The sequence below is a fragment of the Xyrauchen texanus genome, chromosome 1 (genome assembly GCF_025860055.1).
Source record: "Xyrauchen texanus isolate HMW12.3.18 chromosome 1, RBS_HiC_50CHRs, whole genome shotgun sequence".
In the NCBI taxonomy this organism is placed as follows: Eukaryota; Metazoa; Chordata; class Actinopteri; order Cypriniformes; family Catostomidae; genus Xyrauchen; species Xyrauchen texanus.
In genome coordinates this window covers 63055283-63077668 of record NC_068276.1, presented here as the reverse complement: position 1 = coordinate 63077668, position 22386 = coordinate 63055283, and the positions used below count along the sequence as shown (strand labels likewise).

General features: G+C 41.6%; 1 pseudogene; it reads right to left on the bottom strand.

Annotated features, from left to right (window-relative positions):
* The window catches only part of LOC127645763 (dynactin subunit 1-like), a 32651-nt pseudogene extending 12678 nt beyond the window's left edge, over window positions 1-19973 (bottom strand).
* Window positions 19974-22386: the final 2413 nt, after the last annotated feature.

The following is a 22386-nucleotide window of genomic DNA, read 5'->3' as shown; positions in this document are numbered from 1 at the left end:
CTGCTATTTATATATTGCGATTAATCGTGCTATTTATATATGCGATTTATCGTGCTATTTATATATGCGGTTAATCCTGATGTTTATATATGCGGTTAATCATGATATTTATATATGCGTTTAGTCGTGATATTTATATATGCGATTAATCATGATATTTATATATGCGGTTAATCGTGCTATTTATATATGCGGTTAATCATGATATTTATATATGCGATTAATCGTGATATTTATATATGCGGTTAATCGTGCTATTTTTATATATGGGATTAATTGTAATTAGTCGTGCCATTTACATATGCGATTAATCCTGATATTTATAGATGCGATTAATCATATTTATATATGCGATTGATCGTATCGCGATATTTACGTATGCGATTACTTTCGATTAATCATGATATTTTTATATGCAGTTGAACATGATTTATTTATGCGATTGACTGCGATTAATCATGATATTTATATATTCGATTAATCGTGATATTTTTATATATGCGATTAATCATGATGTTTATGTATGCGGTTAATCGTGAGAATTATATATTCGGTTAATCGTGAGAATTATATATTCGGTTAATCATGATATTTTTATATAGTGATTAATTGCAATTAGTCGTGCCATTTAAATATTAATCGAAAATATTCGATTAATCGTGACATTTTTATATATGCGATTAATTGCAATTAATCATGGCGTTTATGTGCTTAATCATGATAATTTATATATGCGATTAATTGCAATTAGTCGTGCCGTTTATATATGTGCTTTTAATTAATCTGCATATTGTGTAATTAATTTAATTAAAAAGACTCGATTGACAGCCCTAGTCAATATATAATATAATACAGTAGCAAAACAACACAACTAAATACATGATATTAAGTCTCCAACATGACAGAACAATGTGTTTGTACCAGGGAGTATTTAATGGCTTTAGTGAGCAGCTCCACTTGAACCATCTCATCCAGCTGATCTTTATGAAGCAAATCAATGAGGAAGTCCAGAGAACGCTCATGAACACTCATCTCTGAATACACAGTCCCCATCCGCTTATACACCTCAACACTGCACTGACTCAGAGCTCTGAGAGAGAGAGACACACACACACCCAAAGAAAGATAGAGAGACACACACACACAGAGAGAGAGAGAGACACACAGAGAGAGAGAGGCGTTCAAGAGTGTTCAGAATATCCCTTTTATGCTCCACATCAAAGAGAAAGTCAAATGGGTTTAAAATGGCACGATAGTGAGTAAATGATGACTGAATTTGAATTGTTTGGGTGAACTAACACTTTTAATACAGAATGCTTTTGAACAAAGTCACAGAGCCTTTGAACTAAAATGCATCATATGAGAGTGACACTTCACATCTGCGGCTTTTGTTCTGCTTCAGCAATAGTGTGTTTCAGCAGCTGAACCAACGAACGCAACACCAAACTCAAGATATACAAATATAAATGATCACAACTGATCCCTGAGTGTAAAGAGCACACACACACACACACACACGAGGAAGCACTTAAAGCATCATGTTAAGTCAGTTTACATTCTGGGACACCGCTGTGAGTGTTTTAGCACTCAGTTCCTCATTAGCATAGAGAGACCGGCGGTTGAGTCGCTGAGAGACCAGGAGGTTGTACTGGAATATTCTGTGTATAGAAACGCACAGCAGCTCAACCAGCACAAGGGTGAATCTCATGAAGATGCCCAGCTATCACCAAACAAAAAAAAGGAAGAAAAATATGTTTTATTTCACTAAAAGAAAATTAAGCCAATTTTAAGACTTTTTGTTTTTGTTTTTGTTTGCATTGTGACATTATATTCATGAGAATTAAGCACATTTCATGCCAGAATTAAATTTGAAACAATACATAAATTGTTCTGATCTGATAACAAAAGTTATGAGTTACTATAATCCCATTAGTGAATTACGATTTGTTTCCTTTTCTGCCAAGTGTGCTCGTGTACACAAGGAATTGCACACAGAACATTCCAGTGAGACACAGAATATAAAACGAGCTAAGAGTATAAATAGACAAAAATAAAAATATATATTTACAAGTTAAGGGCATGTAAAGTTATTTCATTAAATATGAGTGAATTTATATATATATCCATGGCATATTTATACATTATTGCACTATGGGAGTCCTGAAGGCAGTTAATTGTTCTTGTGCTAAATGGCCTGAGGGTAAAAACTGTTCTTGTGCCCAGATGTCCTGGCGCTGAGTGCTCAGTAGCACCGGCCAGAGGGCAACAGTTCAAAACGTTCAAAACATTCAAAAAAAATTCCACCTACACGTTTCCTCACTCTGGAGACATACATGTGGGGGACTGGAATGATGGTGGAGCGTTTGAAGCAGTAGGGAACTTCACACTGCTCCAGTGAACTATTGAAGATCTGTGTGAAGATGGGGGCCAGTTAGTCAGCTCAGACTTTCAGACAGGCAGGTGAGACATCGTCTGGGCCTGAAGCTTTCCTTGTCTTTTGTTTCTGAAAGACCTGGCACACATCCTCCTCACAGACCATACGTGCAGGTGAGACGAGGGGGGTTCCAGGAGGTGTTATGGTGTGTGTGCGTGTGAGAAGAGAAGATCAGAGCGGGGGTGATGAATATTCGGCAGTGGAGTCATAAAGCCGCGTTGACGAAACTTCACAAGAGTGCCGGCATGTTTCCCTCGCTTGAGTCTCTTGGGGCACTTGTAGAACACCACTGCGCCTCCAACTAAGATGTCTAATAAAACATCTGAATAATCAAACACCGGCATAAAATGATCAGGTATGCTCTGCCGAATAATTCAGCAGTTCATCCCTGGTGAATCCGATTGGGAGTGACAAAAAAACATGACAAATAAACAAAAGTAACAAAAATGCAACAGATCTCCACGCAGTGAAAGGATCTCGCTGCTGAACTTCATCACTGTGCTACTCAACCCTTTTTTAATATTGAGTGTTTTAGAAAGTAAATGTAAAATGTGATTACTTTTTTGACAAGGTAATTATTCATCCGATTACCATTACCATCAGAGAAGTTTAAGTGGATTACTTCATTAAGCAAATGACCCAAAACTGATCCTCTTATTATAACATTTCAATGAATGACCCCACATTCTTCCTTTTACTGTCTTTACAAATACAATAACATCCAGATTCTGAAATGTTTTTAATATGGTATATTTTAAAAAGTATAGCACTAAAAATATCCAACTTTGAATGTGTAACAGGTACTCTGTGCACGCCAAACAAGGGAAAACAAATGCAAATTGAACTCATCGTCGTATTTAACTGTAATGGGTCTGTGAAAATTAAACACGTTTTTCCAGTTGATTTCGCTTCATCTCTAATGTGGAGTGCAGTAGCAATGTACCTACAGTCCATATTTGTGCAGTGTGGCCTGCAGCAGAGTCAGAGAATAAACCAGACCGGACGCAAAACTCCTCGCAGTCCGGCGCGCTCCACCGAACCGCCGTTCAGATCGAACTTCTCCTTGTTTACTGATCAACTCCACCTGACAACACATCATCATCTTTATTAGTAATCATTCAGTTAACAAGTTAACTCCACAAACAAGTGCCCTAATTATTATGCATGTTCAAGCCACAATGTCATTGTGCACAATTTGCAATGAACATATTTTCCAGAAATAAAGTTGCACCTGGTCAAAATGACATTGTGTTTAAAAATAGACAACATTTAAACAAAAAAAGCAAGATGAAGATTTACTTTGATAGTAGTGATGAATTGTTATTAGCTAACTTTTTATGCATTCTAAATTGATTCAAGCTATTTTCAAGTTATTATACTCAAAAACACACACACACACCTTTCAATATACCTTTAAAAGGTTAAAGTGTGTGTGTGTGCAAGGCTATTCGTACTTTAGCATAGGCTTTATTCTCTGCAAACTTGATCTTGAAGTCGAAGAGTTCAGTCGCCGGCTGCTGCAGCTGTTCGGCCGTGCTGCTCTGCTGATTAGTCAGCTCACGGTTCACTTCCTGTTTATGCAGAAGAGAAAAGAAACATTTAAAAAAAAACAAACAGTGAAAAGGTCCATTTGCTCGCGCAGTTCCAGCTCTGTCTCGCGAGCCTTCTCCTGCAGCTCGTCATTCATCTCGTTCATCGCTTCTTAAGCAATGCAACAGAGGTCAAGGTTTAAAGCCACTGTGCAGAGAATGAAGAATAAGGCTAGTGAGCTGCCTTGATATCTATTGCGTACAAAGGCTGCTAGCTTCCCTACCAAGACGGATCCTCGTAAATGACTGATTTTAAAGGCTGAAATTGGGTGCATAATCAGGGTTCCCACTCTTTTCAAGGCACAATTTTCAAACACATTGTGTGTGCCCAACAAGAGAAACATTCAAACAAAAAACAAACCACATACATCCATTTAAATCACGCTTTTATTTTGGCGTTTTGTGTATTTTTGACATTAGTTTCTCACCTCTGGTTAAGCAGTTCCCTACATGGCCCAGTGTGATTATTAATGTAATATATCGCCTGTACTAGAGGTCGTGGTACAGGCAGATAGTTTGAGTGTGTGCTTTGCATCATTTTATCAGTTTGTGTGTTCTTTGGGAATTGAACACATGATCTTGGCATTGCTAGAGCTTACAGGAAAAATCTTTCCATACAATGACGGCATGGACGTAGATGCTACACAAGTCCAAAATGAATAAAATCCCACATGCAGTTTATTGTGAAACACTCAAGGGATTCTTATTTTGAAGTCACAGGGATATGGCTCTGTTACATATATATATTTCACCCTGATGAGGTTTAATGAGGAAAGGAAGCATAATTATATCGCACACCTTTTTGAAACAGCATACGGATCAGGAGCACTTAAAACATTCCCTAGGTAGGCAGCTCACTAAGTTTTGACATAATTCACAAACACTCATTAAAAATGTATTTCAGAATATGTTGTGTGTGTGTGTGTGTGTGTGTGTGTGTGTGTATATATATATATATATATATGAGTAGTATGAGCCTCCACATGCTGTGAGTCTCCTAAGCAACCAAATTGGCCCAGTTGCTAGGGAGGGTAGTCACATGGGGTAACCAAATTGGCCCGGTTGCTAGGGAGGGTAGAGTCACATGGGGTAAACTCCTCGTGGTGGTGATTAGTGGTTCTCTCAATGGGGCGTGTGGTGAGTTGTGTGTGGATCGTGGAGAGTAGCATGAGACTCCACATGCTGTGAGTCTCCGCGGTGTCATGTGATAAGATGTTTGGATTGACGTCTCAGACGCGGACGCAACTGAGACTCGTCCTCTGCCACCCGGATTGAAGTGAGCAACCGTGCTACCACAAGGACCTACTAAGTAGTTTGAATTGGGCATTCCAAATTGGGGAGAAAGGGGATAAAATATCAAAATATCGTGGTGAAAATTGCCCCTGCAAAAAGTTCCTGTTGTCGCTCTCTGTGCCCACTAGTACATATCTCACTTATTTTTTTCAGATCCGACTTTTCTGATTTATTTTCATTCGTTTTGGATTTTCCATTTTTAACCAATTTTTACTTGTAAAATATCAACTAAATGACTTATAAAATTACTTCTTCCAAAAAGTTGAAAGTGCCTTATGTATTAATATTAGAAATGTACATGAATTACGAGCAGCAGTGAGCTAAATCAAAGTGATATATTAAAGCCATTATTAAACCTACAATCGTTACTACAATAAAAGCTGATGCTAATTTAATAAACACACCCCTATTACAATGTTGAGGACACTCAGGAGTTTTGGAATACCAACACAGTAAAATATGCAAATTCCGCGAGATTCCGTGTTTATAAGTAAATTCCGTTTTTATGTAAAGATTCTGTGATTCCGTCCGTATTTTCTGCAACGTGGAAACCACAGGGCCTTAGACATCGCTAACTGTCCCAGTTAAACCAAAGAGTTCAAAAATGTTGAGCTTTTATTTTGGCAGCAAATGCGCCACAGCGAAACAATGTTTAGAGTTTTTAAGAAAATGTACCTTTGAATGTCTTGGAGTTGTCTCTTCATATTAAGCACTGAGAACATTACACATTTAAACTTCAATGTTTTCATCTTTCAGAATGTTGTGGACGTTCTGTAAGTTACTTTATCTCAAAATAAGATGAAGGGAAATAAATGATATGAGCCTTTTAAATTGATTTGAATATGGTGCGCCACACACACACGCAATGTAAATGCAAAAATCTATTGATGCATTTTAAATTCATTTGAACATGTTCTCTGAAGCCACACACACGCACACGCACCTGTTCTTTGAGCTCATCTATGGTGGCTTCAGCATGGTTCATCTCCCCTGTAGTTTCTCTTTTTGTGCACGCAGTGTCTCCAGTTCTTCTTCTCCATCTGTTTTTGAAGCTTCACGTGTTCCTGCTTCTCAGACGATGACAAATCCCTCATCCTGAACGCAAACACACATATTCTTGTTTCTCCAATAGCTTGTTAGAAACAGCCCAAGCCGTCCTTACTAGTTCTGACGTGATGTTTTTGATTTAGAGGTTTGTGCGCATCTTTTGTGACAGTCCATATTTTTTATTTTTTGGGTTTTATTTTCTTTGAACTGTCACATTTGCGATCGTGCTTTATGGTCTAAATCAGCGCGGCTGGGATTTACTATGACCTCGTGCCTGTGGCCAAATCACAGCCGTGCTGATATAGTGCAATACAGCACGGCTGCGAGCATGATATTGTTAAAATATATTTTCATTGTTTATTATTTAATGACATTATTTGAAATGCTTCATGGGATTACAGGTCGTGCCCTCTTTACAGATGGTAAGTTCACAGTCTTGTACCTGTCTTTTTGCCCAATTTTCAAATACTTCCTTGCCTTAAAACATACGTTTGTTATGTTGTGATACACCTCGGAGCTGGTTGCTTGGGTACATGGAGCACAACTCTTATGGAGGATTTTAAGAACAACCTGAGCAAAAATTGAATGGGAAAAATACTTCTGGAACACAGGTGGCAGAAAAAGTGGGCGGGCACTGTTGCACTCCATTATGGATTTCCCTTAGAGGGTGATCAAAAATTAATCTATCTATCCATCCATCCATCCATCCATACATCAGTCAACCGTCCATCCATCCATCCATCCATCCATACATCAGTCAACCGTCCATCCATCCATCCATCCATACATCAGTCAACCGTCCATCCATCCATCCATCCATCCATCAGTCCACCGTCCGTATATCCATCAGTCCATCCATCCATCAGTCCACCGTTCATATATCCATCAGTCCGTCCATCAGTCCATCCATCAGTCCACCGTCCGTATATCCATCAGTCCGTCCATCCATCCATCCATCAGTCCATCCATCAGTCCACGTCCGTATATCCATCAGTCCATCCATCCATCAGTCCACCGTCCGTATATCCATCAGTCAGTCCATCAGTCCATCAGTCCGTCCATCAGTCCACCGTCCGTATATACATCAGTCCGTCCATCCATCCATCAACCGTCCATTCATCCATCAGTCATCCATCAGTCCACCTTCCGTATATACATCAGTCCGTCCATCCATCCATCCATCCATCAACCGTCCATCCATCCATCAGTCGTCCATCAGTCCACCGTCCGTATATCCATCAGTCCACCGTCCGTATATCCATCAGTCCACTGTCCATCAGTCAACCGTCTATCCATCCATCCATCCATCCATCTATCCATTCATCAGTCCGTCCATCCATCAGTCCACCGTCCGTATATCCATCCCTCCATCCATCCATCAGTCAACCGTCCATCCATCCATCCGTCCGTCAGTCCACCCATCCATCCGTCAGTCCATCAGTCCACCCGTCCATCAGTCCATCCATCCATCAGTCCATCCATCCATCAGTCCACAGTCCATCCATCAGTCCATCCATCAATCCATCAATCCATCAATCCATCAATCCATCCATCCGTCAACCGATCCGTCCATCAGTCCATCCATCCGTCCATCCATCAGTCCATCCATCCATCCATCCATCCATCCATCCATCCAGTCCATCCATCAGTCCATCCATCAGTCCATCCATCAGTCCATCCGTCCATCCATCCATCCATCCGTCCATCCATCAATCCATCAATCCAGTTTCAGCACCTTCTTGGCCTCTGAGTTGTTTCTGCAGTTCGTTCTGCTGCTCTTGCATCTTGTTCTTCCACTCCTGCAGCTGCTCCAGCTGAATCTTGTCTTTCTCCATCTCCTTCAGTTTGACGTTATCTTCTGAACGCTTCATCCTTTGAGTTTCCAACTTCTCCTCCAGATCCTTCACTTGACCACGCAGAGACTCCTCCTCCTACAGAGAGAGCATTACAAAATGTGATTTTGTGAAATTCAATCTAAAGGTCTGGGGAAAAAGGACTCATCGTTTTGACTCTTAGTAGCAAAGACTTCAGTATGAACAGCATTAAAAGGCACAGAAGAGCAACAGTGTGGCCGGTCACTCACCTTGTTAGTGGTCGCGGATGGGGTTGTGCTGAAGGTGTTGCAACCGGCGCTCCCAGTGCAGTCTGGGACGATGAGGTGGTCTCGCTCTCTGCTAACATGGATACTGAAAGCCCCGAACCACCAACAGAGGGACGACCCATCTGCAAAGAGAGAACAAGTGTGGTGAAATATATACGTGTTTTCTGGTGAATCTATAGGCTATAAAAAAACATAATTTGGTAAATATTGCATATAGAGCATTGTAACGGAGCCAAATCTCTGTTTTTCAAAATAAGAGTCCTCAGTGTATTTCTGGCTTGTTTTAAGTAAAAAGTTCCACGTTATGCACCAAATCTTCATTTCTCTGGTTATTATTGGGGTTTTGGTTGCACAATAAACTGCTTTTGGGATGTTATTTGTTTTGCAGCCTCAATGTCTATGCCCTTCATAGTAAGGAAAGAATTTGTAATTATTATTATATAGATCGATTTTTTAAAACTATTGGATGGTTAACCATTTATCAGCCTTTTCCACCACCATAGTTAACGTATCGGCAAAATCCACCATCGGTCACCTCTATACAATAATTCTGATGTCTGCTTTGCTATTCACGAATGCTCAAACTTTAGCAGGTTGACGTTGACGTGTTGTCAGGGGCGTGGCAAATGTTTCTTCTATGCTGCATGCTAGTCGTGCGCATTACATACTGCGTGCAAACAAGAGGGTGTTACAGCACCAAGATTATCAAGTGACATCTCGTTTTTAGCGTGTTAACTCGGTGTTTAAAAAAATAACACAATTAATCATGTCCCAGGACCGTAATGAGCAATATTTCTACCATTGGAGTAACTGAAGCAGGATGTAGCACCTTTTTTCAGCTGGGGGCAGTAAGCGAAACTCCAGCTGTATAGACAACACGCATCAAACCACACACAGGCTTCCTTGACACTTGTGACAGCACAAGATGAGGACGCATTCTTACGTTCAAGCACAGCTGGATGGAGCGCAACTCTGATTGCAGGGATCACAAGATGTGTTTTTCAATATATCATAAAACATCATCAACAATCAATAATAAAAACGGATTTAAAATTATTTAAAAAACAAAACAATTTTGACCGCACTGTGTGCTACAAAATGTTCATTTGTGCCAATTTTGGATCAAAGTTGGATTATTTTCTATTTGACATGCCATCTAAAAACGCATAGCTCCTGGTGAGACATTGCAAAACAGAGCGATTCGTGACGCAACGGCCAGACATCCATCTAAACATGTACGGCTGTAGCATCGGTGCTTTAAAGAAGGAAAATTTAAAGATGAAACTTTACAGAGACAGTTGTATTGAGCTGTTAGCACGCTAATTATCGCTCCAGCACATGCGCAGTGCTCACCAGACCCTTGAGAAGAGAAAACCCTCCACCCTCGGTTCTGATGTACAGTAGTTTCAGATCAGTTGTGATGGTGTAATAGCTCTGATCTTGGATCAGTTGTAGGATCAGAACCAGGTGGTACCAACTCAGGTGATTTTGGGGGAGATCTGGTACATACTATTATGAGAGAGGGGAGGGAACTGGAGATGGAAATGCGTCCGGGAGTGTTCCACTGTTACGCACAATAAACATTATGACACATTTAACCCAAGCTGCCTAACTGCCTCCATACAGAAACTATATGACTGTGCATTGAAAAATATAAAAGACAAGTCAAAGACAAAAGTGCAAGATCTGGAGGCCATGCATCAAAGTGAAAATGTATTTATGCATCAGATGCACATCAATGAGTTTGAAATGGAAAACTAGCATACTGTACAGTAAACGGATTATACTAGAATACTGATTACATTCATACTGTAATATTGTACCATACTAAATGAGCAAATAAATGAGCAAATAGCATGTAGTATGTTGTGCCGATAAGCACTGATGATACAGTGGTAACCATCACAATGGTTATTCCGTGTCAACTACTGGTAAAATAAATGCATAAACAAAGATGAAAGCCAAAAAGTCTCTGCATCAAATCTCTGGTACGCTTCTGCTACACGGCGACACGCTGCTCGCGATCCCAGTGTGAAGACTCGAACCTGTTAAAATGATACAGATCAACATTTACGGACCGATCCAGTATTATGTTGAGGGGGGACAAAATGACAATTTTAGCCTATGATTTCAGCAAAACTACAGTTCAAATGATAATAAATACCTTAGAAAGGTGTCAGCATCATTATTGTATTTTTACACATATAGGAAAGTCCATTACTAACATGAGTTGACTTAAGCACCCTTTGTTGCATTATATGACAATAGCGCGTGTCCAAAAATGTTGGGGAAAAAAAACAACATTATTGTGTTGTTTTGCAAAGTTTGAGTGCCTGTAACTCCAGAGATATTAAATATATCTTAATATCCTTTAAGATTCTGGTTTGAAACAAACTTTACTTTCTGCATCTCCATTTTTAAGGCATTTTTAAGGTTAAATCCCAGAGATATGGGGCTCTCAATGTGGCTCCATATGTAAAATTAGAGGTGGGAAAAGATATCGATATATCGTGAAATTTTGCAGGCCAAATATCGATATTATTATTTTCATTTTTTTCTTATTATGGTGATGGGAATTCAACAACAGTCCATTAGAAGGCGCCGTTATCATGCTTTACACATAATAACCCACCATTACTAAAATGTATTACAATTTTACATTAGTAACATTAGCTTATTATTATTATTTTGACAAAAATGTTAGCATCATATTGCTAAACTTTTAGTTGAAATCCATTTTATTTTAAGGTGTTTAGGCTACTAGGGAGGGACTTTTCCCACAAATCAATGGTAATTAGAAGGTCTTACTAAAGACAGCTGCTAGATTGTTTTATGCAAAAGGCTTTCTCTGGCGTCTTTAGCTAGTCAGACTAATTGTTAGACGAAGTCTTAAGTTAATGGCGATGTTGATGCAACCGGCCCCAGAAATAGTGGTAGTAAGCCGTTCCAAACATAGCGATAGATTAATGAATCATTTCCAGAGAGCTTTACCGCAGCGTTCAGGCTCACCTTGGTACTGCGGCGCACAGCAGTCTGAGGGAGGTGCGGTAAACAGGGTCAAGTTGAGGGGTTTGCCACAGGAAAGAGATTTTAACAGAGTTAGGGTTAGGTTGACAAAGAAACATACTGTGAAGATATGCAGGAATAAAACCGCTTAAAAAAAAAAGTCATCCCAAACCACAGAAGACAGCGATGTGAGCATGTCAGATGCATGTTATCTCTGAGCAAGACTCAAGGGTTCAGACAAGAGATGAAAAGATTCTGCCTTTCGATGATTTTCAATATGAATGTTGATATTCACTCTTTGTTCAGAGGATCATGGTTTTCACTCTCTCTTGGCTCTCAACGAAGGCGGTCGCATTTTCTCACCCTCTCCCTACCCTTATCTTCCCTGCTTTGCTCCTCTCGTCATATCTAGTCTACTGTCTTGTACTTGAGAGACTCTCTCAGCACTGCTCTTCAAACTAAGTCATCATGGATTTGATCAACTGGTCTCTCAACGCAATTGACACCATCTTCTCGACGAGAAGCTTGGGTTCGGGGGAACCTGTCTGCCCTGACGGAACGTTCGCAGCTGGCTACACGATGGACGCGTGGGAGAGGTGGCGGTCGTGTGTCTGGCGGCTCTTTCCGTGGAGGACGTTGAAGATATCTACCTATTCGGTACCATGATAACAGGTCTTCTGCTGATTGGATTAGGCATTGCCCTGGTTTATCGAGGAGTTAAGAAGACGGTGACAGCTGTCCAAAGCCTCACAAGGCTGCCCGTCATGATTGAAACAGTGGGCAGAGCTGTCTGCACTCAGACTGGGTCTATGAACCAAAATACGGATAACATCATGGAGAAGCTCACAGCTTTGCAAAGGCAAATGGATCGTTTCAGAGACCAAAATGGACCAGGAGAATAGCCGTGTAAATTAGAATGCGGCTACTCTCCTTAAGACCAAACAATCCCAATCTTATCTGTTTCGGCCACCCTCAACCAGCACTGGCCTTGGCCAAGGCCGCTGTTGGAACAACAACTCCCCCGGAAGAGCACTGCAGTGAGCCACTCTCGCGTTCCTTCCCCGACTCCCCAAACACCTAGTGATTGTTGACTATGTCTGGGACCTGATCAAGGTTGTCTCCATGGCAACTTGCTGTGTATCGCTATGACAACCCTGCGGACTGAGGCACCTAGATTAGATGCTGGCATAGCGACTCTCCAGGCCTACACACACATGAACTCTTACACATATATACAGATATGCAATCATCCGCCCGATACCCTATCCCTGCCTTAGCCGCTTTGTACCCCCAGTCTGACAGGCGGGTCTGTGACCAGCGCCGAACATGGCTGCAGGTCCGGATGGCTGCTTGCCTGTGCTGGGCCACCTCCACCCCCAATCCCTCCCCTGTTGCAAGTCTTGTTCATGTTGTAGAGTGTACTGATTATGTGCTAATGTTGCTGAGGTGTTTTTTCCCTGTTCCCACACTGTACTTCTTAAGGAGCATAGTCTGGGGGCTGCCTTTTTTTTCTCCTCTCCTCTCCTCATGTCATGCTGTATTTCTTCTAATTCCCTGTCTTCCTGTCCTGTCTATCCCCTTGTCATATGTATGTTTGTATGGACAGGTCGATGGCCAATTTCACTGGTTTACTATGTGACAATAAAGGACTACTACTACTACTACTACACTTGTAGTATTTTTATAATGTATTTTCTTAGTTTATTATTGAAAGTCTGGCACTGGGACAAGACTAAAACAGTCAAATCTAAACATGAAAGTCATTTGAAAGGTACTAAAAATAAATGATGAAGGCCTGGTAACAAGTTTCTAAGTCAGTTTTAATTTGATCATTTTAATAAAAAATAAAATAAAAATCAACCCCTGGGAAATGATAGAGCCCGGTTGCTAGGGAGGGTAGAGTCACATGGGGTAACCTCCTAAGGGTCGCTATAATGTGGTTCTCGCTCTCTTTGGGGAGCGTGGAGAGTTGGGCGTGGATGCCGCGTAGGATGGCGTGAAGCCTCCACACGTGCTATGTCTCCGTGGCAATGCGCTCAACAAGCCACATGACAAGATGCGCGGATTGACTGTCTCAGACGCGGAGGCAGCTGGCATTCGACCTCCGCCACCCAGACTGAGGCGAGTCACTACATCACCACGAGGACTTAAAAGCTCGGCACAGCCATTGACCAGGAAAATAAGACCTCTGGTCTAAATCATTGAGATCACATTTTTCCCCATTCTAATGGTTGATGTGAGCATTAACTGAAGTTCCTGACCCATATCGGCATGATTTTATACATTACACTGCTGCCACACGATTGGCTGAATAGATAATCACATGAATAAGTAGATGTGCAGGTGTACCTAATAAAGTGGCCGGTGAATGTATACATCTACTGTATGTATGTAGAGAGAAAGAGAGAGAGAGAGAGAGAGAGAGATACTGTGTATACATTGCCCAACCCTCAGACATCATATGAAGAATGAAATCTTGCTCTGCTACCTCATGCGTGTGATATTCAAATGACAACTTCATCGTGAACCAATCAGAACCAAATACTGTGGCGACATGAGAAAAATCCAACGTGATGATATTGTTTTCATGCAAACATGTGTGTGTATTTCAGTGGGATGTTGGCATGGCAACTGCAATTTTACACCACAGAATTCAAAGTGGAGTCCAACAATATAAAAGCCAGGCAAAAGAACATGAAACAGAAAAGTGTGGCACTAAAATGGTGATTTTGCGAAATGAATGAATGTTAAAAGAACACCAAGATCTTTCAGATTTCAGTGAAAATAAGCTTAAATCAGGAACACACATCACATGAATATAATACAGTGAGGAAAATAAGTATTTGAACACCCTGCTATTTTGCAAGTTCTCCCACTTGGAAATCATGGAGGGGTCTGAAATTGTCATCGTAGGTGCATGTCCACTGTGAGAGACATAATCTAAAAAAAAAAAATCCAGAAATCACAATGTATGATTTTTTAACTATTTATTTGTATGATACAGCTGCAAATAAGTATTTGAACACCTGTCTATCAGCTAGAATTCTGACCCTCAAAGACCTGTTAGTCTGCCTTTAAAATGTCCACCTCCACTCCATTTATTATCCTAAATTAGATGCACCTGTTTGAGGTCATTAGCTGCATAGACACCTGTCCACCCCATACAATCAGTAAGAATCCAACTACTAACATGGCCAAGACCAAAGAGCTGTCCAAAGACACTAGAGACAAAATTGTACACCTCCACAAGGCTGGAAAGGGCTACGGGGAAATTGCCAAGCAGCTTGGTGAAAAAAGGTCCACTGTTGGAGCAATCATTAGAAAATGGAAGAAGCTAAACATGACTGTCAATCTCCCTCGGACTGGGGCTCCATGCAAGATCTCACCTCGTGGGGTCTCAATGATCCTAAGAAAGGTGAGAAATCAGCCCAGAACTACACGGTAGGAGCTGGTCAATGACCTGAAAAGAGCTGGGACCACCGTTTCCAAGGTTACTGTTGGTAATACACTAAGACGTCATGGTTTGCAATCATGCATGGCACGGAAGGCTCCCCTGCTTAAACCAGCACATGTCAAGGCCTGTCTTAAGTTTGCCAATGACCATTTGGATGATCCAGAGGAGTCATGGGAGAAAGTCATGTGGTCAGATGAGACCAAAATAGAACTTTTTGGTCATAATTCCACTAACCGTGTTTGAAGAAGAATGATGAGTACCATCCCAAGAACACCATCCCTACTGTGAAGCATGGGGGTGGTAGCATCATGCTTTGGGGGTGTTTTTCTGCACATGGGACAGGGCGACTGGACTGTATTAAGGAGAGGATGACCGGGGCCATGTATTGCGAGATTTTGGGGAACAACCTCCTTCCCTCAGTTAGAGCATTGAAGATGGGTCGAGGCTGGGTCTTCCAACATGACAATGACCCGAAGCACACAGCCAGGATAACCAAGGAGTGGTTCTGTAAGAAGCATATCAAGGTTCTGGCGTGGCCTAGCCAGTCTCCAGACCTAAACCCAATAGAGAATCTTTGGAGGGAGCTCAAACTCCGTGTTTCTCAGCGACAGCCCAGAAACCTGACTGATCTAGAGAAGATCTGTGTGGAGGAGTGGGCCAAAATCCCTCCTGCAGTGTGTGCAAACCTGGTGAAAAACTACAGGAAGCGTTTGACCTCTGTAATTGCAAACAAAGGCTACTGTACCAAATATTAACATTGATTTTCTCAGGTGTTCAAATACTTATTTGCAGCTGTATCATACAAATAAATAGTTAAAAAATCATACATTGTGATTTCTGGATTTAGTTTTTTAGATTATGTCTCTCACAGTGGACATGCACCTACGATGACAATTTCAGACCCCTCCATGATTTCTAAGTGGGAGAACTTGCAAAATAGCAGGGTGTTCAAATACTTATTTTCCTCACTGTATATACTTATGTAGAATAATCCATTAATAATCAATGTGTTTATTTGAATGTTAACAGTACAAATGTAACTTATAATTAGGTATGCACTGATGTATCAGCCACTGATAAGAAATAAGAGAATGCAGATATGAAACCACTGCCACTTTGGTAGTTTTCAGATAAAGCAGAAGTATGGCGTGCCGCAGGGCTCAGTATTAGGTCCTCTGCTTATCTCCATGTACATGCTTCCCCTGGGAGACATTATCAGGAGCTGTGAAATTAGTTTTAGCAGTTACGCGACGATAACAAACTGTACATTTCCTCTAATCCCAGCTAAATTTCCCAATTCGTAAAGTTAGTAGAGTGTATCAACGATGTCAAAACAGGATGGCAAGGAATTTCCTTCTTCTCAGTTCAGACAAAACAGTGTTAAACTTTCTTTTGCTCACTAAAAAGTTTAAGGCATGATTTTCAATCATGATATTTATTTAAACCGCACAATAAGGACTTTAAGACATTATGGCATCATTTTCCGAAAAGCTGCTTTGAAATACACATCTTTCATTGTGGCTCACTTAAAATTTGGCCTGTCTTGTATTCAACAGAATCACTTTTACTTTTGGAACATTAAAATAGATTTTTGTACCTCTTTATACATTTTTGAAGGATAATTCTTAAGCAAAACATTGATCTGATGATAAAATAATGTAAGTGGCAAAATATCGGTATCAGCCTATCGGTTTTTTATTATTATTATCGGCCAAAAATGTTCATAGCATCCCTACTTTAAGTATTTTCAAGTTAAACCAGAAAACAAAGTATGAATGGAAAGTGAACTCAGGCTGAATCACAACTAAAGTGGAGCAAAAAGTGATCTGAGTCCACTTTCAAAGCCAAAGTAAAATCCGAACTGGGTTCTTTCTCACTTGGTTCACTGTTTCAGTCGCTCAGGAGTCCAAGTATAGTTTCCTTTAAAATAACTAAAGATTGACCAGCATTGCTGGCCACCTCTTATTTCATATATCTGGTATAATTATGTTTGGTGATGGAGACAAAACCAGAGAAAGAAAGCTGGAGTTGGTCATACCTGCTTACCAGCTTTCTGCGTCTCCTGGACTTCTGTAATATTGAACAAAAAGACAAAAGTCTGTATTGTTACGCCCCATGTTTGTTTTGTGCATTATTGCTATTGTGGTTTTGCTGTGTGTGTGTGCTTCGTATGTCTGTTTCAGGTGCATCTGATTTGCCAATAATTAGTTCCACCTGTGTGATGGCGATTGGCTGTTCCTGATTGCATTGCTAATAAAATCTCTGCGCTGGCGTTCAGATAGGAGATGTTGTGACTTCGGGCCAGTCACACTCCTCCACGCTCCCCAGCAGCTGCCAACTGTGTTGTTCATTTGTGCACTTTAGCAATAGTGTCAAATCTCCTGTGTCCTTACCGGAGACTGTCACACAAATATCCCATGATTCTCCTCGCAGGTGAAGTAGCGCTTTCCCTGCACCGTTCCATCATTCTTGCCTTTGGGTTCATCCAGAATCACACCCACCCATGTCCCAGAAGCAGAAAGTGTAGCACCGATATATATATATATATATTTGTTACTACTGGCTCTCAGATAGTAACAAAGAAAGGCAGGAGAAAGTTCGGCAAACAAATGTCTAAGGATTTATTTGTTAACTCCAAAAGTTTACACTTGCATACAAACAACAATTCAAACACCGAACAAAGCCGGTCTCTCCCACTTCCTCTCGCCACACCCAAGCCCTCTTTATGCCATCAGCTGGGACACGCCTCGCGCGCCGGCATCCCCATCAATTAAGCACAGGAAGTAACCTAGGATAACAACAAGACACAAAACAGAAGAAATACAGAAACACAGACAATCGCTGGATGTAACACCCAACCCCCCTTAAAAAATGGGTCTTGGAGGCATCGCTACACCACCCCCATAATGTGAATAACACTACAGGAAACTTAGTACCCTGGTGTTAAGAGTGAAAATTTAGTGCAAAAAAATGTGCAACACATCCAAAAGATATATACAAAAACACACTATACTCTATACAAATTTAGAACTCCTTTATTCAAACGCAACTTACAACTGTCCAACTTCTGTAATCCGGGCCCTGGAATGACAGAAGAGACAGGAAAGAAGACATAGGGTAACAACAGCAAAACATTAAGAAGCGGGGGCACGAGATAAGGCATCTGCAATCACATCATCTGTGCCTTTAATGTGACGAATATCCAAATGGTATGGTTGCAGAAAAAGAGCCCATCTCATTAGGCGCTGATTTGGATTCTGAAGTGAGTGCAAGAACGTTAACGGATTATGGTCACAGAAGACCACCAAAGAAAAAGCACCAGCTACATATATATCAAAATGTTGAAGCACCCAGATTAACGCCAAAGCCTCTTTTTCAATGACAGCATAATGTGCCTGATAAGAAAGAAACTTTCGAGAAAAAAAAGAAACCGGACGATCAACACCGTGTTCATCTTCCTGGAGCAAAACAGCTCCAACTCCTACCTGACTAACGTCAACTTGCAGCTTGAACGCCCGGTTCAACTGCGGTGCTGCAAGGACAAGAGAGGAGGTTAAGAGAGCTTTAACGGATTCAAAGGAAGACTGGCAAACAGGTGTCCAGGTATACTTAACACCAGACTTAAGTAGATCAGTTAGCGGAGCAACAACCGAAGAGAAATTTGGGCAGAAACAACGATAAAACCCTGCCATACCTAAGAACCTCATCAACTCCTTTTTATTTGTAGGTGACAGATACTGATCTATGGCCAAAATCTTAGCACGAATGGGACACACTTGTCCTTGGCCTACCACCTTTCCCAGGTAAGTTACCGTCGCCCGCGCAAACTCACACTTTGCGAGATTGATAGTTAAGTGAGCCTGGGCAAGGCGTTGGAACAGAGCTCTAATAGAGTCCAAGTGTTCAACCGAACTGTTACTAAAGACCACCACATCGTCTAAGTACACTGCACAACCCTCTAGACCAGCGACCACGGTGTTCATCAGTCGCTGGAAGGTGGCAGGAGCATTTCGCAGCCCAAAACTCATTACCTTATATGAGAACAACCCTTGCGAAGTGATAAAGCTGGACACCTCTTTTGCACGGTCAGTCAAGGGCACCTGCCAGTAGCCCTTAAGGAGGTCAAATTTACTAACAAATGTCGCGGCACCAACCTGGTCTACACAATCCTCTATACGAGGTAAAGGAAAACTATCTGGCTTTGTGACCGCATTAAGTTTCCGATAATCGGTGCAAAACCTAAAGGTACCATCTGGCTTGTTAACCAGAAGGCATGGTGATGCCCAGGCCGATGCCGAAGGTTCAGCCAGCCCAGTGTCGAGAAGATACTCTACCTCTGTGTCGATGTACTTCCGCTTTTCTTGAGAAGCACGATAAAAACGCTGCCTAATTGGAGAAGCCTCACCAACATCTATATCATGTTCCAAGAGATGCGTCTGAGTCGGAGTATCTGAGAAGAGAATTGGAAAGTCATTAATTAAATTAATTATCTCAGCACTTTTGTCCCCAGACAAATGCTGCAGCAATTGTGGAAGTTGCATCAATGTCTCAGAATTGTGCAACCGCGCACGCAAAACCCCATCATCAGGAGTTCTGATCTCCTCTTGCTCCTGCGCTGCCACCGAAGGAACAAGAGACACAACTGAGTACTTTTCCTTCTGTCCGGAGTGGCAATTACATAATTAACATCTGAAACCTTCTTGACAACCGTATACGGTCCAGAAAATTTTGCCTGAAAAGGAGATGACACAACCGGCAAAAGAGCCAATACTTTATCACCGACTACCAAAACATGACGCTCCGTTCGCTTATCATACTGCTCCTTCATTTTAGACTGAGTGTTTGTTAACTTCTCACGAGCCAACCGCCTCGCCTCATAAAGACGTCTCCTAAAACCATTGACATAATCACACAAGGCTTTTGTAGGTTCTTTTAGGTCCAATCCATCTTTTAGGACAGCCAAAGGTCCACATACAGAATGGCCAAACACCAAATCATTAGGACTGAATCCTGTACTCTCTTGAATGACTTCTCTAGAGGCAAGCAACAGCCATGGCAAACCTTCCTCCCAGTCACATCCCAACTCCATGCAATATGCACGGAGAAGCGACTTCAGTGTCTGGTGGAAACGTTAAAGAACACCTTGACTCTGAGGATGGTACGCCGAGGCTTTGTTGTGTTTAATATGAAGCTGGCGTAAGACCTGAGCAAAAACACGAGACATAAAATTTGAGCCTTGGTCAGTCTGGACAACTTTTGGTATACCAAATATAGAAAAAAACTGCATAAGAGCTCTTATAATGGCCCTGGTAGTAATAGAGCGTAATGGGTAGGCAGCAGGATAACGGGTTACCTGACACATTACGGTCAGCAAATACCTAGAGCCAGATTTAGCACCAACTAATGGCCCTACACAGTCCAACTGCAAATGTTCAAAAGGACCAGCTACAACAGGTATTGGATGCAGAGGTGCAGGCTTTATAACCTGATTAGGCTTTCCAGTCATCTGACAAATGTGGCAGGTTTTAATGTAGGCCGCAACTTCTTTCTTTAATTTTGGCCAATAGAAATGACGCATAATACGATCATATGTCTTTCTCACCCCTAAATGCCCCAACATGTCATGAGCAGTCTTTAACACCAGCTGTCGAATGGTGACAGGCACAACAACCTGAACCCATGGTTCTCCCAGTGAAATGTTCGTTGCGGGTGTCCATTTCCTCATTAGCAGGCCATCAACAACACCATAACCATGATCCACACTCTCAAAACAGTCAGCAGGAACAGCTCGCTCAAACAATGAAGACAGAGATTGATCTGTATGCTGTTCCTTGACTAGCTCTTCTTGAGAAAGAGTCAAGGGAAAATCTGTTAAAGCAAAACTAACCTTTCCTGCAGCAGCCTTAACCTCCAGGTCCTCCACATCAGCACGACTAGCAGCACGAGTCACTGCACAAGCAGCAACCACCTGAGGAAATTCTCTAAAACCCTCATCAGATTCATTCCCTAGCTGAGGAGAATCAGTCACCACAGGAATAGGACTAGTCTGCCAAACACGGCCCCCAGCCAGATTATTCCCTAATATAACAGACACCCCATCAACAGGGATGGCCGGGCGTACTCCCAACTCGACTTCCCCCTCTACCAACTCAGAGTAGAGCACAACCTTATGTAAAGGGACTTCTAAAGTACTAAGATCAATACCTCTCACCAAAAGTGACCTCCCGGACCTTGAGGAAGAAGAAAACGGCAAGACAGACTCCAAAATAAAGGACTCTGATGCTCCTGTATCACGCAAGATTTTTACAGGAACCTTCTCCTCGTTGCCAAGTAGTGAAACAAAGCCATCTGAAATAAACGGAAGATAATTAGGCTTCAGTTTACCAAACACAACATCTGAATTACTAGGCGACACCGCCAAAGAAGCAGGTTTCACAAACGAAAAACGAGCCTTAGCTTTTGATTTCAGCACTGAACAACTTCTTTTCCAATGGCCTTTCCCTTGGCAATAACGGCAAGTTTGCTCTGCATCAAACGTTACAATTGAGCGATCCTGATTTACCGGCAGAGGACTGACGTTTGGAGTATTATTACGAAAAAAAAACGCGTCTCTTTGTCCACTTACTGAACGCCCTCGTTCACCAGAATGAGCTTTATGCGTTAGTTCGTACTCATCCACCAATACAGCAGCATCTGCCTCATTTGTTGCCTGTTTTTCAGCAATATATATCGCAACTCGCTCCGGCAATGTGTTCTTAAATTGTTCTAAGACTATCAAGTCTGTCATGTTATCAACTGTTTGAACATTAGAGGCGACGCACCAGCGTTGGTATTGTAACCGCAAGTCTCTCGCAAACTCCACATTAGTTTGATTGAAACGTCTTCGCATACCTCTGAAATGCTGCCGATAGGCTTCTGGAATTAACTCAAATGATTTTAAAACTGACGTCTTTATGATTTTGTAGTCTTTCGCATCGTCCACACTGAGAGCAGAAAACGCTCTCTGTGCTCTCCCCGTAAGAGTGCACTGCAGCATAAGAGCGCGATGTACATCAGACCAACCCTGTGCGTCTGCCACCCTTTCAAACAACAGAAAAAAAAAGTGTCCACATCATTCTCATTAAACGAGGGAAGAAGCCGTAAACTAGTGGAGATATCGAACTTCGAATCCCCTAAACCAGACATTCTCCCTTGTTTTATTAGATCCAAACGTTCAGCTTCAAGTTCAAGCTTTTGATGCTCTCGTGCTCGTTTCGCACGTTCATTTTGTTCGTTTAGACGCAACCTGTCCATATGCATTTGATGTTCTAACTTACGATTTTCTAATTGTAAGAGCAACAATTCTTTTTGTTCAGCAAAGGTTAAGTTCTCAGCAGGACCCGAAGTCGGAGAAACTATATCATCATCATCATCTTCAGATGCATCGGGAGACGCTATCAGTAAACCTTTAGCGCACAAGGCT